The 17,753-nt window shown below is 40.5% G+C and overlaps 1 protein-coding gene and 1 long non-coding RNA gene across 5 annotated transcripts in view; both read left to right on the top strand.

The window, feature by feature from the left end:
- The window catches only part of LIMS1 (LIM zinc finger domain containing 1), a 67,101-nt gene that overhangs the window by 25,505 nt on the left and 23,843 nt on the right, over positions 1-17,753 (top strand). Inside the window, exon 1 of one of the 4 annotated variants that reach the window (XM_071430740.1) lies at positions 976-998. The exons of 2 other annotated variants lie outside the window; for them this stretch is intronic. The gene's annotated coding sequence lies outside the window, so the exon portion shown is untranslated. Of the gene's footprint in view, positions 1-975; positions 999-1,412; positions 1,559-17,753 lie in introns of those variants that run through there. One more of the 4 variants, XM_071430741.1, reaches the window with a different exon arrangement.
- LOC139591937 (uncharacterized) lies at positions 12,670-13,290 on the top strand. The gene is made up of 2 exons (XR_011679803.1): positions 12,670-12,957; positions 13,092-13,290. It is a non-coding gene; the product is annotated as an uncharacterized lncRNA (long non-coding RNA).

The raw sequence follows: 17,753 nt of genomic DNA, 5'->3' as shown, positions 1-17,753 counted from the left end.
GCACTGAGATGGGGACACTACACTGCTGCCTGCAGCATGTCCTCCATGTCCCCTGCAGACATCAGATTGTGGCCTAATTTTTTTGTCACTGATGGTGAGCAAGGTTTCAGGCTTCATTTTTTACAGATCTTTGTAGCAACTGGCGGGGAAACATTGTTGATTTTAAAGGTATTCCTGCTTTTACCTGCCTGAGGCCTTTGAGGTGTCCCAGGGATTCAGATTGCTTTAGAAAAACTGAGTTTGAGTCTCTGTCCACACAAGAGAGACACATCTCAACTCTTGTTTTTCTGGGCAGGTTCACCACCCTGACCTGCTCTGTGAGATGGTGGTTTTGTCCCCAGTTAGTCCTTGTCCTGTGCTGAGGTTGTCAGAGATGGCAGTAGCCTTACAGTGTGTGACACTGCCTGCCTTCATCTCAGAAAAGAAGAAAATCAGTGAGTATTCCTCTTTCTCAGCAGGTGGGAAGGTGGGGAGATGCAATCTTCCCACTCCACATGGCACTGACAGATGCTTGTGATAGGTTGAAGTGGCCCTGCTTGACTCTTTGCTGCTCATCAGTGATTCCAAGATTGCTGTTCCCATAAAAGGACCTGGAATGCTGTCCTGCTGTTCTTATGGTTTTGTACTTCTGTACCATACACTGATGGTATAATGAAAGCTTTAGCCTTTCCTGTGAGGTGGAAGGTTTGCTTCCTTCTCTGTCCTTAGTAGTTTTGAGATGGAGAATTGGCATGACTCAATTTGTGGAGCTGAACTGTGAATTTTAATAGATTTAGTCTCTTCTTTACAGCATCAAGTTTTTACAGGGCCAAAGAAGGAAGTGGTTTACTGAGTCACTTAAATTATTCTTTTTTTTAAATTTTATCACAACTACCAGTAATAACCACAGGGAAAACATGCAAACAGTGGGCATTTGATGTGCAGCTTTATATGGGAGAAGCTGCTCATTGAGAACGTGCTGCCAGCGAGGATACAGGCTGACAGTAAGCGTGCACCTGGTCAGTGGGGCTGAGGGTCTGGCTGAGGCATCTACTGGAGTTCACATTGTGCTGCCTTCTGAGCTGACAGCCTGGCTAGAGTTGTGTGGGCTTTTAGTCATTCACAGGGAAATTCCTGGGAGCAGGAGCCATGCATGGGAATGGTGATAAATAGAGTTAGGAAGAGGACAAATAATAGTTCTACTTGCTGGGTTTTATTACTACTTAGAGCAAGCAGCATGGTAACAGAGCCTTTAGCAAAGTCCTTTGTTGTTCTGGAGAAGCAGAGGTATTCTGGTATTTCCAGTAGTTTTTTTATCCTTTGCTCACTGGGAGTGTTTTTAGGGACACTATTTTGTCCCCACCCAGAGCAGAGGATTCATAGTCAGTTTGAAGATACACCACTGCTGACGGGTTGTCTGCTGGCTGAGGAAGAGGACACTGCGACAGAGTAATCGAGCCCAAAACTGTAATTCCAGTGGAAGGAAAAGATTTGTGCCACCTGTTACAGAAATTGTGTCACTTCTGGTGTGGTTGTGTTCAAAAGTCAGTGACTTTGCCAGCGAAGCAAAGCTTTTACGGTAGGACAGCTGTGAATTTTTGGTTTAAGGTTTTTGCTCTGATTTAAGACTCTTAAGTATGTTTTTCATGTGCTTTAAAAGATTATGAAAAGTCCATATGAGATCATATTTTTATGTTTTATGCTGAATCTCAAAGCAATTTTTACAGCATTAAGGGAAGGGGGAATGGCTTTTCCATTTTACATCATCATACTGAATGTCCACGTTGAATTGCTTTCATTTCTTTTGCACTGTTTTTGTTGTTGTTGTTGTTTTTGTTTGTTTGTTTGTTTGTTTTGTGATGGGGGTTTTGTTTGTTCGGTTTTTGTTGGTTTTTATTTTGGTTTTTGTTGTTGTTTTGGTTTGGCTTGGTTTTGGTTTGGTTTTCTGTTTTTTTCCAGTATGGATTTTTCTGCTTGGATGTGAATTACAAGTTTTAATAATTTCAAAACCAAAATGTAAATACTTAAAAACTTAGATTTTATTTTTTGAGTCGCTAAAAATTGCACCTGGCCTGTGATTTTTAAGTGTTTTTACATGTGTTCAGCTTCATTCTTTGTAGACACCTGATCTACTTTCTGTATTTTGCTTTAGAGAATATATTATTTCTTATATACAAGAAACCATCATACTACAGGTTTCTGAGCATTTAAAGGTGATACTCTCTAGGGACCCACCATTTTCTACCTTTCTTGGAAGTGCTGGTCAGAGTATAGAACCACTTGTCAGTATGTCCAACCTGTGCTGTCTCAAGTGTTTTCTGAGTGCCCTCACTGCCTCCTCTGTAATGTGTTTTCCATGCCTTGGTTTTTTGGACAGTAGAGATTGTGTGAGGTGGCTGAGGGATGTTTTTACAGGCATAGAGTCAGGATCATTGCTTCTTCTGGGCTGCTAAATTCACCATCCTTGACCATACAACCAGCAGCATTCAAATGCTTTGGTGCTCTCTTGGGAGCTCAGGGTTGAATTGTCCTCCTAAAACAGAAGCCCTTGGAGCTGTAAGTAGTGTCACCTACTGCTTTCATGGTATTTGTTGTGTTTGTTTGTGTGCCAGGAGGTGCATGTTGTCAGGGTTACCAGCTGTTCCAGCCTTCTCAAGGGGATTGTACTGCCTTCTCTCCTTGGCATTTCATTTCAGTAAAAGGAGACAAAACCTTGATGAGAAGCTTTTCTTTCTCTACGTTTAATGGAGCGTTAGTAATTTGAAAAGTATTTGTAAGATGGGTCCAGGAGAGTAATTGCTGGTAGTCAACAGAGAAAGCAGTTTATAGGCTGCTGTAGTTTTGTTTGCATTTATTTAACCCTGATGAGTGATGTTTGGAGAAAAATTAGGATTTCCTAATAGTCCTGTTCCTTCTCTGAAAGGGCAAAGTCAGTTTGGGACCTGTTTTGAGATGTCCACTAGCTCTCCACCCAAACCAGGGCTCAGCAATTGCCTGTCTGATATGTCACAGTCAGCTTTTCTGCACCCTGGAAGGGCTTGCTGGCTTTCAGAACACAACCCGACTGCCAGAGCTGGTAATTCCTTGGGGTGTCAGGGCAGCAGCTCTCTGGGCAGTTTCCTGTTTCCTTCATTTGCCGCCTGTTTTCTAGGTCTGCTTCTTTTTTTTTAATTTTTTAATTTTTTTTTTTTTTTTAAACTTGGAGATATCTTCAGTCTTTTGAAGCATCTACTGGGAAACTTTTAACCACCCAATAAGCCAGCTGGCACCTGGGGCCCTTTGCCCTCATTTCTAGAGGCAATTTATCTCATCATGATAGAATAAAGTAAACCTTCTGGACATATCTACAGTAGCAGAGTGCAAGCAGAAATAAACTTCTTTAAAGATAAGACTTTTCAGCTTAGGATCTTCATGCATCATAACCAAGGTGCTTAAATGTAAAAGGTGGATTTCTGACTGGCTTTGAAAATCTCTGTTGGGAAGGGGTTTTTAATTCCAAGACAGTAAAAATTACTCAGAAGGCTAGGTCCTGGATCTAGAAATGCAGGTTGGGAGTTGCTTGTGGTTTTTTTCCCTACATGCTCTGGACTGTGAAAATAAATCTAAACTGTGATTTTATTGGCTTTAAACTATCCCTCCCCTCATTATTTTGGTGTAGGTTTTTTTTTTCCTTTCTCTTTTAAGATGTTACCCCATCATATACCAGGTCCATATGAGTAATTTTACCCATCTTAGGGCATCACCTGTTTGTCACTAGTTTTTTTTTAAGAGGCCTATGTACAAATGGCAGGACAAAACTGATTCATGCTGTGTCACGCTTTCTTCTTTGCACACCTACTCATATATGGATCATCTGCTGATTAACAACATAAATTTCTGGCTATGATGCCAACCTGCATCTTCACCCACTGGTCTCTCATTCATCTCTGCTTTCAGCTTGGCCCCGGTCTGAATTACTAAAGTATGTGTGGGTTGATCCGTACCTCCCTCTGGCTCTAGGAAGAAATACTGTCACGAGAAATGAGGCAGTATTTTCCCAGTAGAGGGAGGTATTGTAAAACTCAACCAAAGTAGATTTCTGCTTGCTGAAGAAGGGTTTTTGCAGGTTTGGTTTTTTTTTTTTCTGCTTAATTTAAGAGTTCATGGAGCAGCATGTGCAGAGAACTTGGAGAAGGAAAGTAAAATACCTTGCTCCACGTTCAGGCAGACAGAAGATTTTCCCATGTTTGCTTTTTTTTTTTTTTTTAATTATCGGAATAGAATATGTGGAATGAGAACAGGGATCTCTGCCATGCTTCACCAAAACCTTGTGGGCTGCCAGCCATGGAGGTGGAAATGCCTTTGGTACTGCCAGGATCAGACAGGACCCCTTTTCTCACCACAGTAACCCTGCCTTCCCTTTGCCCCATCAAATCCCAGAGGACTCCAGTGGGTTGAGTGCGTCACTGCTCTGAAGAGTTGAGCACACCATAGAATCATTGAATGGTTTGGGTTTGGGTTGGAAGGGACCTTAAAGAGCATCTACTTGGAACCTCCCCCCCTTGCAATGGGCCAGTACACCTTGCACTAGACCAGGCTGCAACCATCATGTAGGCTTTTATTTTACATTGTATGGCAGGGACAGGCGTTAGTAGATGAGGTTTAACAAAAACGAGTTACTATTGTTAAATTGCAACAATCTCACTTGGTCAGCTGGAGCATGGACATAAATCCAAAACTCTGTTTTGTAGTGTGGACATAGATTGATCGAGGGCCTCAGTGCTTAGCCTAATCCACAGATTAAATTTGCATGCTTCAGGATTGATTTATCACTAAGTGGAACATGGGAAGAAACATCAAAATGGATGTTGGAGTGACATCAGACAAGGAAGGAAACATGTAATTAATTTAACTCCTTGAATTAACAGTTTAGGTTCCTGTGAAGCTTTGAAATTCTAGTTTCATGGTGTGTGTCCTTAGCATTTGTGCTTGGTATTCTCTCTGTGCATTTCATTTTATCACTGCCTGTCCCAGCAGGGACTCACAGCGTGGTACACTATTCCTTGACACCCAAACCCATCTGTGGGGACTCATTCTGCAGGTCCAGAAAGCTGTGAAGCTTTGTTGGCATCAGCACATCATTTGGGTGCTTCAGGGATTCTTGCAAAACTGCCAGAAGGGTTATTGCCACCTTCCTTCATTTTCTGCAGCAAGTCCTTCGCTGATATATAAGCCTTTTCCTTCACTTTAATATGTGCTTTCTTCCAAATCTTGTGAGAAACAGTAGAAAACAGTCACTCTTGTACACATTCCTCTGGAAACTGATTCCAGTGGTAAACAGGATGGAGGAATGTGCTCATTTGAACACACAGCCACCTTGTAACTGTGAACACACTACAGGCATTCCTGTGGTATTAGAATTCTCTTCTGATTATTGTTTTGACTGACTGTGCTACCATGAAAACAATTTTTTCTATCAATTTAAAAATCTTCAACTAAATTTAATTGAGATTCGGTAATTTTTTCAAAGGTTAAAAATACCCCCCAAAACAAGAACATGCCACTGGAGGGAATAACAGATGACACACATCGACCTTTCTGTGTGGAATAAGAGACCTAAAACTTCATCTTTTCTGGTTTCTATAGCTAGTGTATATTCTCTGTAAATAAAGGCTTATGAAGAAATGTCCTGAATTTGAAGCACCTTACATTTATTGTTATTTCTGAATTCAGTTACATGTTTTACAGCATCATGAATTGATGTTCATATCTCTTTGAATGTAGTATAAAGTAGCCAGGCATAACCTGTCTATCTTAAAAGATTTTTAAACTGGAAAATTCTGCTGAATACCTAGAGTCACCAGAACAGCAGTACTTTCACAGAAATTTAAGGGAGAGCACTGGAGGCTGGGAGTACATACCCTGTAGGACTGCTGTGAAAACTCAGCCGTGAGCCTTGTCCCACATAATAAAAAGTTATTTACTGCTTGTGATGAATGAAGGACTGCATACTTTGTGCTGGTTAGACATGGGGGAATATTTCCCTCTGCTGAAAGACAGGTACCACAATGGTTATCTGTCACATCACATCACATCACATCACAGTAGCAATGTTGGCTTTCTCTGGGGTGGGAGGATGGTCAATTGCATGAGAGAAGAATCACCCACTGGAAAATGAAGGGAAAACCTTCAAAGTACAGGATATACAAGAAGGCTGTGCATTACTGGTAATGAGAAAAGCTGTGGTAACTTGGCTGGTCCTCAAAAATTCTGATGGAATGTGAAAGGTCCAAGTGGCCCCATCCCATATGAGAAGAATGTAATCTCTCAAAAAAGGAATTATAAACAGCAGATAGGGGCTAGAAGGTAAAAAGGGGTGTGGGGAGCAGGAGGCACTCGCTGGGAAAGCTATTCTTGGAGAGCCACGTCTATCCAAGTTCCTTTGTGGAAGCATTTAAGCGAGTTAGTCAAGAAATAACATTTGTGTTCTGCAATGTCTCTGCAAAAAACATCCTTATAACTTGTATATGATACTCAGAACCTAAAGTTTGACTGCTTGGGTAAATTCAGATTTGAAACCTCGTTTCTTGTGAGGATTCATGGGCAATCCCACAGTGCTACTAGTACAGTTTGTATTTCTTCTTGTAGAAAGCTTTTAGCTTGTTCAGAAGCTCTCCAAGGAAGTGTTTTCTTTATCAGCGTAGATCCATGTTGCAGTTTGCTGAAGAGGCCTGTGAAATGGGCTATGGAGCTGAGTCACTAGTTTTACTTTAAAAACCTAACTATCTTGCCCTCCTTTATATTTAGGTGGATTTGATCTGTATAACAACTCATTTTTGTGTCTGGACTTGCTGTATTCCTTTAATTTGCATGCTCTGTCTTGATGCAGCTCTGGTTTCCAAGGACATTTGAGTAAAAGTTGTTGCCCAAGCCCAACAGCTTCTCATGCAGATAAATAAAAGTTTAATGAAGTGATGTGTTTCAGATTAATGCAACGTGCAGCAAAGTAGGTGAAGAATTGTCCTTTTGTCTTTTATTGGCTTGTGTCATGTTTAATACAAAAGCATTCAGTATATGCTGAACAGAGGCTACTGTAGTGAATAAGAATCTGCGAACAAATTAATAGGTGAACATTTAATTTCAGTAGTTTACAAAGAGCTTTTTCACAGAAAAAAATGTACTCATCACTTTTTAGATTTTTTATCTAAAATTGATCATTTGGACAAAAATAAGTCATATGTACACAGATATTTAAAGCAGAATATAAACTGTTGGTAATATATAAAAGCTGCTGTGCCATGAACATCTGTCATCTGCCATCCTGAACCTCCACTCATAACAGCATTAACTTTTCATTGGATTGCTGATTGACTGACTGCAGGGAATTGGCATTTAATTATGTTTAAGCTTATCCTACCGAGTACTGAGAAACAACTATAAATACTTCATTTGAAACTGGAATGCAGCATGTTTAGGCAAATATTGTGATCGTTCTTGCTTTTATTTTATGTGTACAGCTCGTTGATAGTTCAGTGTGCACAACCTTCTAACATCACGTAAATCACTTTGAGTTTTTGCAACCATTATCTATTTGGCATGTTACATGATTCCTTTTCCAAAACAATTTTGTTATTTTTCCATTGTGTGATGTTTAATATTATGCACTGATGACATTACAGACTGAAGCATATTGATAGTTTTATATAAAATTACCAAGTTTGTGTTCAGTCTGGTAATCTCAAAAAAATTGGTGTCATATGATATACCCAGTATTACCTATGTTACACTTTTTTCCTCTAGAGAAATTAAAAAATACTCTTACATATATTCTGCTACAAAATAAACACTTTAATAATGAACTCTATAATTCATACCAGATAGAACTTGTTTCCTATTATAGTCAAAACAGTCCTTGCAAATTGTTAGGTTTCTTGGCTTCTATTAAATGCAAATTCATTTAAAAAACATGCCTTCCCAATTTACCATTTAGAATGTAAAATCTCTGAATTAAGTTTTTGTTTATATATGTCAAAGAAACAGTAAACATTTTTCAAGAAGTGGTAAGCTTTTTTGATGCCTCCTGAAATGGAGTGCTTTATTTACTACTAAAAATTTACTAAGTGAAAGGAGACTCAGAGCTTGCAAAATGGCCTGCTAACCGCCTTCCTGCCTTGCAGGAAACTTCAAGCACTTCCATTCCTGTTTTACAATTACACAGGACACTCCATCACTACCAAATGTGACAAACTGGTAGATTAGTTTGTGTTTGATAGCTGAGAGTAGAAAGAAAATTACTTTGTGGTTTTCATGTGATTTTCAAGGTAGAAAAAGAAAAGTGCACAGTGCTGTTGCATTTCCAAAAGAACATTTTAATATTAGTTACTGAAATTACTTTGCGGCACACTTTCCTGCATTAACCTCCCTGTCAGAGCTTGCCAAAGTGCTTGAGTAACTCTGAATTTTCACAGCTCTAATGACTTTCCTTTTGTTATAAATTAGAACAGGAAAGAGTAAACAGCTCATTGCAGTCCTGGAGACGTGTAGCCTTTTGCGGCTGGGAGAGCCGCCTGCTTTGCCCAGCACAGGGCAGGGTCGTGCTTGTCGGGTCGGTGAGAGTTTGAGGAAAGCTGGAGAGAAGGGGGTGAGCTTGTCGCACACATCCCTTAGGTGTGATCGAGTGATAAAGGAAATGTGGTGCTCTTTGGGAGGGTGTGTACCTATGAGAAACAGGAAGCAGCTCGGCGGGTGCTGCCCTGCCTGCCTGCCTGCCTGCAGAGGTTGGTGGCTCCGGCGAGCGCAGGTGTGCCGGCCGACCGACACACCGCCCAGCCGCTGCTCTCCAGGCATCTTGGCAGGCGCGCTCCTCGGCACCCACAGCTGCGAGAGGCGGGGGAAAGAAACCCAACCCAAAGCCAAAACACCCCCCTCACCTTTAAAAAAAACCAACCCTCCTCCAGGTAGGGGAATATGACGGCCTTGCAGCTGAAAGAGTTGTCACATTCAGGTCTGTACAGGAGGAGACGGGATCGTCCTGACAGTGTCCTGCCCGGGTCACAGGAAGAGAGCCTGAGGTGAGTGCAAATGGATGGTACCGCCAGGGCACCGAGCCCTTCTCTGCTGCCCGCTCGCTTCGGTGGCTGTAACAAACAAAATGCAACCACAGCTCTGGAAAGGCCCTGCAAAAAACATACATTGAGAAGCAGCCCCGAGGCACGACAGAAAAACCCCTGAAGAGGGATAACAGATAACAGGAGCCATAGGGTGACCTTGCGCGCTTTGGCGATGGTGTGACAGCCTGCCCTGACTCTGGGAAGGGCAGATGTTAGCCGTGTTTACTTTGGGATCCCCTCTGACGGCCAGCACTCACAAGTGAATAAACATTTTGGAGCCCGACAACTTTGCTCCGTCTGCTTTGAAGCTGGTTCTGGGTCACCCAGGTTCTGTGGGGTGCGCTGCCTCTTGGGTCTTGGCGCAGTCCCTGTGCCAGGCTGGTGGTGTGGAGCTGGGGTGGCTGCTGGGCTCTGGGCTTCTTCATGGGGCGTTCTTTGTTGCAGAAAGGGCTTTAGACAAAAGAATGCAGCTGAGCCACTTAGCCTGACCTTACTCAGCAAGAGTGACCAAAAATTAGAAAGCCATCTGATGTCTGGGGTTATCTTCCTGCTGCTGTGAACCTTTTGAAAAAAATTAACAATGAATTGCAAAAAGCCTCTGTTTGGAGCAGAAAGATTAAAGATCTCTTTGTAACTTGAGTAAGTGCAGAAACCCCGCAAAAAAAGGTAAAAATGCTAAGATATTTTTCTTAGTGTGCTCAGCATGAAAGCAATCCATTCCCACTTCAAGCTCCTCGGCAAAGGAGCCTTGTGTACCTGCTAACAAAAGCCTCAATGAGAGGAAGTACTTCCTATCTCCTAATGCCTGTCTTATTGTATTTTTAGATTATTTTTCCTTGGTAATGGTTGTGCATCAGGTTGGAGTACTGTGTAATGTGAAAGGTTGTTACTGTGTTTTTTTCAACTGCATTAGTGATTTCAGAAGAATGGTTATTCAGATCTGGGGGATTTACTCTTTTGTTACAACTAAGGACCGTAATTGTGGCAAAATGTGTGATTGCAACTTACAGAGATAATTTGCCATGAGATGTCAGAAATATCACTTCTAGGAATGTGTTAACTTGCAGGTTTGGTATATGTATTTGGTATCTCCTTATAGTATTAATTCTGAATTGATTTCTGAGATGGATTTCTAATAGTATTAACAGTATATATGTTATATTCATATGACTGCAGTTGGAAGAATAGCCAGACTTAGAAGAGTAAGAGGTAAGTGCAGAGATTCCTGACATTTTTACATTTAGCTTATTTTGTACAAAACTAGTAATGAGGAAAAATAGATCTTTAAAGCATACACATAACAATGAGTACTAGCTCTGTATGGTTGTGTTGCTGTTATTACTGTGCATATCCAAGATGGGAATGAGACCATTTTGGGGCTGGATAGGGAAAATAGTGTGTTTACTGCACCAGTAGAAGTGTGGGTGTTTTAATCTCTCCAGCTTCTTCTGGTTGGAGATGAGAAATACATGAAACAGGGATTGGTCTTGAGAAATAAAATCCAAATTGGAGGAAATAGCGATTCAGGGGCTTGTGAATCAGCAGAGGGCAGAGCGTGTGAGGTGCAAGAAGATGAATAGAGCATGGTCAGGTGATGCTTTTGGAGCAGGGGGACGGCCCATATGTCTAACCAGAGCTTATCTTATGTTTGCTAATAGCTTAAGCTGGTCCTTATTCAAACTAAACCTTGCTCCTTCCTAACCCATATTGTGATATTGCAGTGTGTTGCAAGGCAGGCTTATTTGTCATTTTTACTGCATTCTTCACGACAACAGGCTATGGTATTATAAATACAGAATTATGACATATCAACAGGGCAAAGAGCAATTGGAAACAAAGAGGAAAAGCTCATTAGTTTTCTAAAAATGGAAAGCTCTAGTTTTTTCCATATATTCTCCCAGTGCCACTTAGATGCCTGTCCTTAGCAAATACTTTCAGAGTATATAGAGTCCACAAGAAAGACAAGAAGTTTCTTTTACATCTGCTAAATATATCTTGCCATCCATGGCTTTTCAATGCCCTCCCATAGTATCTCTCTCCTGTTCTTTGTTCTAGTGCCTTTGTATTTTGTTTTACATACATATTAATTCAGATGTTTTAAATAATATCAGCCCTCAAGCAACAGTTCACTGAAACCTGCTTTCTCAGTTCAAGTAGTGTTTTTCTAATCCTGGGCCAAAATGTAGTTGAGATGCCAGTGTCCCCAGGTCACCCTTTGAGGACTTCTGTATTTAAAACATTTAATTTCAGCTGCTGGGTCCAGCCATCACAGCAGGAGCCAGATGTGCTTGGTAGGACAGGAACCTGCAAACTGCAGCTGAGACATAGCCAAGTGTTGGCATTACAAAGCAGCTCAGCAGGGCTTGGTGCCAAAATTCTGCCTTTTTCTTTCCTGGGAATGTCAGTGTGATTTGTACTTAAAATGTGTGAGATTACTAATAATTAGGGAAACAATGTACTGTGAAACAATGGTGAAACAATGTACTGAAACTCCTAAATGTGCACCAGGAACACATGTTTGTCATATAATGTATCACATACATTTAATTTGTCCTGACAGCACAGCACATTGGTGGGGATGGGAAATTCAATTTGTCTTTCTGTCTCACCCATGTATCACTTAACAAACCTCATAAATTCTCTGGCAGCCTTTTAATCTGCTGCTAGAGATGCAACTTATACTTTACTGACTTTTTACGGAGCTGCAGCCATTCTGTGCCATGTAAAAGATGGTCTGGATAGCACATCCTTTTCTTGAACTTGCACAGTACAAGAATGTGCTTGGTTTAGACCTCCAGTGAGGTCAGGGTGCTGAATGCAGACCTCTCTTTGCCTGTTTGAGCAGACTCACCAGCTCATAAACCTAAATTATACAGGATGCTCCCCGGGTACAGAGTTCAAAATGCAGGAGGATGCCAGGCACCTTCATGTCTCTCCTGTGTGCAACAGATGCAGCCATCCTTGAACTAAATGCAACCTGAAAAATTTGCTTTCAGAAGAGACTGTTCTGAAGACTTGTTCTTTTCCAGCTATATTGATTTAGTGGGAAAACAATGACATCTTCTGTAGGTCTTGACTTGCTTTGTCTTTAGAAACAGCACATAAAAAATTCTGACTGTATGCTGAGCTGTTCTTTCTTGCTTTTCTCAGCAAACAGGATGCAAAGGAAATTGTACACATATATTTATGAGTAATCATTAGAAGTCACTTAGCAATAGCAGTATGCTTGCTATTTTTGCTCTTTCCCTTCTCTCCCATGGGTTTTTGTAAAATAGAATTATTCCTCTAAAAGAATTGATACTGTTAATTCTCAAGACTCAGTACAAGGTAGTGGCAAAAGCAGATGCAGTTATCTTTGGGGTTTTTTTGGCAGTTACACTTAAAAATTAATTTGATCACCGTTAGCTACTATCTGTAGCTCTCTTTTCCAAATTTATATGCATTCAAATGCCATTAAAATGTAAACAGCTTTTAAAGAGGCTAGTCTCAAGTTTTTTACCAAGTAGTAAATTTCAGCATTTACAATAAATAATCATTGATGAGCTTCCATCAGTGACTGTCAGTCACTCGTAGCTCACTGCTCTGTTCAGTGCAGAAAGCATTGTAGGTATTTTCCATATTAATAGTTTTAATTTATGGTTGCATTCCTTTTGCTCTCTGCTGGTGAAGCTGATGGGTACATGCATGTGAGTAGGTGCAGACAATCTTCTGCTGGATCTGTTCAGGCTCCTGCCTGCCTCTGCACATTGACTCCAGGCTTGAAGGCATGTGGATGTGCCCCAAAATTTCAAGCACAAAGACTTCCTTGCAGATGAAACAGGAGGCATAAGCACACTGTTATGTCCCACTGAGCCTTTGGGGGATAGGCTCTGCACAGCAAGGCTTTTAGGTGAGTGTAAAAAGAAACAAATGAATAAAATTCCCCCCCATCGGCAGCACAGTATGGCTGTCTCCCTTTCTTTATGAGATGCAGCATTTGGGAATTGTGCAAGGTCACGAATCTCTTTAACCTGCCTTCAACAGCACATGTGTTCAAAGCAGCCAGACAAGGTGTACTGCTGTTTTCAGCCATACATCAGCTCTGAAGACCTGCTCTTCCTTGGAAGAAGGAGTGAAAAAGATGGTCAGGAATGGTCTGGGAAACCAGGAACCTGCTTTAGGGTACTGAGAGCCAGTTAAGGTGAAAATAAAAGACCTGTCTGTACCTGGGAGCTTACTTAAATTTGATTTCTCCTGGTAATTTTTCTTTATAGCATCACCAATGTCAAAATTTATATAGCTGCTTTCTGTGAGAGTTGTTTAACTTGCTCACCCTGTCAGTGTCAACAGGTGAAACAGTAACTATTCTATAACTTGGTAAAAAAAATGATTAATTTGTTAAAGCAGGAAAATCTTTAAAAGAAGTGCTAAGACAAAAAAATGGTGCTTCTCCCTAATAACTCTGTGAGAATAGTGGAGAGCTGGGTGCTACAAATACTCATTTTAATCAGTGCTTGGGAGCTCTGAACTAAGAAACACTTCAGCTTGTCTGCTAGCTGCTCTAATTGAAGAAGGGATTTGTCCATGTAAATGGAACACTGAATTGGTACCATTAATTAGAGTAACTTACAGCCAGCAAAAATATGCTTCATGGTTAGATTCAAATTTTGGGATACCTAGAATTTGCATTGTGCCTTAGTTTGAGGTATCCACATGACTAGAGGCTTTCCTGTTGATTTGTGCTGTACTTTTCATTGCTCTAGGGGTTAAAATAACTCCTGAGGAACACACCCTTTTCTGCTTGCCTTCTCTCTCACCCCTTGTCTGTTACATTGCATAACAGCTAAGTGATTTTGTTTGACTTGCTCACCCGGACTATCACCTCTCATGACTCCAAATGACTGGAGATAGCTGCTTGTGTAATATCAACCAAAGCACTAATTACTTTTCCTCTTAAATCTATGATTTTAGTAATGTAAGTTTAGTAATTTTAGTAACATGTAAGCTTCAATTAGGATTTTAATTATAGCAATTAGGATTTTCACTGCTCTTACTTACAGGATTAGCTGAGTAAAGGTAAATGGTACATTTCTTTTCTTTTGCTCTTGTTTTTGTGTGTCCTGATGATACCTAATCAGAGGTGTTCTCTAAAAAAAATGTTCTGTGATTGCTTACTGTTCTTCATTACAATTAAGCTATCCTTTGAATGCAGTCTGTCACACTGAGGTGAGTTTACACACAGAAGAGAAAAACTAAATTATGCCAGTGTTACCACTTAATAAAAAATTACTAACTCGCAGGTATTTGGGAGAAAAGTTTAAAAGGTTGTAAGTTTGGATGCCCTTTCTGTATATTTTTTATTTGGTTTTCCTGAGGTCTCTGAGCTGTTCTGGGAAACCTGAAGCTAGCTGATACAGTGTCCTCAAGAGGACCATGAGCCTTTTACATGATGCTCTCCAGGCATGGGAACAGCCTGCCAAGTATTCTGCCTCTGAGGATGGCCAAAGGCTGATGCCTGTGGAGGGAGGTAGAAGGAAAGAGTGAGCCTTTTATGGGATTGCTCGTGGTAGTAACCCCAGCTTGTCACCTGCTGTGGCTCAGGGACTTCTTACAGAGTTTGTGGCACTCAGTGTTTTTTCCTTCAATTAACTCCTCTGGTCTTGCCTTGCACCCAACGTTCTCAGGGCATTTATTAAGTCACTCAATGCTCTGATTGTCATGTGTATTATCTGATGGTGTAGTACATACAGTTTTGTGTTATTTTTTTTCCTTGCTTGATTTGTCATAGCAGCTTTAGGTTGCCATTGTCCAGCTTTGTAGAAATTCTCATTTTAGGTAGTTGCTGGTAGAATTCTGAAATGATGTTTTTATATATAATACTCTGTGGGCAGTGTTTTTTGATGATTGCTCAATTTTGCCAGCAGATTCTAAGTCATCCTGTGATGTGTCTTTATAGATGAACATTTCTGAGCTTTTTCTCCAGGAAAAGAAATTTGGGTTCTGCCTTTTGTGACATATTTTCTTGTAGCTCTTCTGCTGTTTCTGGCTGCCTATTTTGGCATATATTCTGGCATAATAGAGCTAGGAAAAAAATTAATTAAAAACTTTTTACTATTAGCCTCAAAGGAAGTAACATACTGGCAGACACGGATAGCAATACCTGGCAGCATTTCTCAGCTTGTGCCTTTTTAAATTAAAGATTCAAAATACTCAAGCTGTTCCAGCAAGGAATGAGTGGACAAAGGTAGAGCAGAGGTGGAATGATGTTTGTCTTTTCTAGCATGTGAAATCCATGCATGCCACACTCTTCATTGACCATAAAGTTCTTGATCCCAAGGTGAGTCTACCTTTTGAACTCTGTTTCTATGCAGCTATTGGACTACCACTCAGTCATGCCTCAAAACTGCCCTGGCTGGTCCCCTTGTTCCAGTATAGGAAGTTTGCATTGAAAGCTATTTGTCCTGCACAATATTTGGCTTTTCAGTTTTTGTTTTGTACATTTCTTCTCACTGACTTAAGAAGCTGAAGTGAAACATACCCTATATTTCTGATACATTGCAAAGTTGGTCCTCATATATATACTTTTTAAAAGGACATTGTAGAAGTGCAGCTTCAGAATAGGAAAGCTCCATCAGCTGCCAAGTTGCAGGTTATGAATTTTGCCTGAAATGTACAAGTAATTGCGTAGTTTTAAACTCAAATGTTTTCTAAAGCTACTCCTCAGATTACACCAGGGTATGTAGCAAAGCAGAAGGAGGCTTGGCAGGGCTTGAGCCCCTCTGATTGTAAGCTCAAACTCTGGTCATCTTCCCTCTTTCCTTTACTTCTCTTCTGTCAAGCAAAAAAAACTGCTGTTCTTTTGGATGATGCCAACAGTATATTCTTGTGAGGGGTAACTTCTGCATCTTCTTCCTTCATAAGTGATAGAATAGATACTGTAACTGTCCACTGCTGCTTTGCTCATTGAGGATTAGTCAGGTGTTGGGATAGAAACCATTGCTTTAAAATACCTGGCAAAAAGGTTTAAAAAAAATCTTGCCAAACCTTCTGCTAGAAAAATGCATAGAAGTCTTCCTTTGCACAAACTGCTACTGAAATTCACTCATGTTTACTTGGCAAGTGTGCTACCAACATTGAATAGCTAGTAAATGTAAAGTACAAGATGAAGACCTTTAGTTTGCATTACCCTAAATGTTAAGACTGTTGTAATAAAGTCCAAATGCTATTTTGTGTTAGTGTTATTTGTTGACACATTACTCATTCTTGGGTGTTAGGAACATAAACTGCTTCTGGTTGTTCTCTTGGCAGTTGAATATTAGGGCTATTATTATTTCATGCTGTGGTATTAACTGCAGATGGCTTAGCTGTCTGCCATCCTTTGCAGGTTTTAAAGCCTGGTGATGCTGTAGTGAATGTAGGAAGAGAAAAATGTGAAACTGAAACCTGGAGTGACTAATAATTACAAATTGGTATGTGTGTGAGAGAAGAGCAACAGCTGAGATGTTTTCTGTAACACATTGTACTTCTGCTCAAAATTAATTAATTCAGGCAATGAAAAATTTTGCACCTCATCGTATAGAAACTGAAACTAATGAAGGTGAGAAGAGATTATGTTGCTGAAAGTGTAGATTAATAGTAATAAAGTAATGATGTGTGTGATGTGCAGGTTACTAAAGCTGAAGGTCAGTCCTCAGCATGGTGTCTCCAGTGGAGATATGACTATAATAAGGATGTTGCTGTGGGTGGGAGGCCTGGTTTTGCAGTTCTCTCTGCCCTACAAGGAGCTGCAGGGATGTACTAGAAGTCTCTCCTGATTGCTGGGGTGTTACATTGAGTCACAGTATTAATTATAGCTCCTGGATGAACTGCTCAGGTCATGGTGTTCAGCTTGTCAAAACATTGGTTCCACATAGTGCAGGCAGATGACTCAGGCAGAATCAAAGGCTGGCATTTGCCATTACACTGAGGATTCAGTGGAGGATTTTTGGTGGATGTCAGTGACAGATGACATGAACTGAATATTGGTGCTAGGAAACCAATATTACCCTAAAGAGAAATATGTTACTGCATCATTTTACAATCATAGAATCATTTAGGCTGTAACAACCTCTTAAGGTTATCAAGTCCAACCAATAACCCATCACTGCCAAGTCCACCTCTAAGCTATGTCCCCCAAGTGCCACATCTACATGTCTTTTAAATAGTTTCAGTGATGTTGACTCTACTCCACTTCTCCGAGCAGCTTGTTCCAAATGCTTGACATCCCTTTGCATGAAAAAAAAAAAAGAATTTAGTGTCCAGTCTAAACCTCCCTTGATGTAACTTGAGGTTGTTTCTTCTTGTCCTGTCAATTTTTTGGAGCTTGGTGGACTTGAGCTTCTCTTTTCAGGCTTGAAAAGATGGTTCTTTTCACAGCGAGTGTCTCAGGGACATTTGATGTGCAGCCACTACTATTGAGTGGCTGACCTTTTTTATTATTCTTAAATTGGAAATGAGGATGTAAGTGTTATATGAAATGCATCAGTGCAAATGCATCCTCAAATTCTATAGATTTTGAGGAATTTGGATACAGAATTTGGATACCATAATGAAGTAGGCATGCAGTTGACTACACAGGGTGCAAAATTCAAGAATAACCAATAATATGCTGTGTCTCTGTGTCGCAACACAAAATTATTGGAATTCCTGAGATTCTCATATATGATA

The sequence above is a fragment of the Agelaius tricolor genome, unplaced genomic scaffold (genome assembly GCF_023055355.1).
Source record: "Agelaius tricolor isolate 1412-34295 unplaced genomic scaffold, bAgeTri1.0.p SCAF_7, whole genome shotgun sequence".
Taxonomy (NCBI): Eukaryota; Metazoa; Chordata; class Aves; order Passeriformes; family Icteridae; genus Agelaius; species Agelaius tricolor.
Note: the sequence above shows the minus strand (reverse complement) of the source record. Positions and strands in the feature narration are given on the sequence as shown.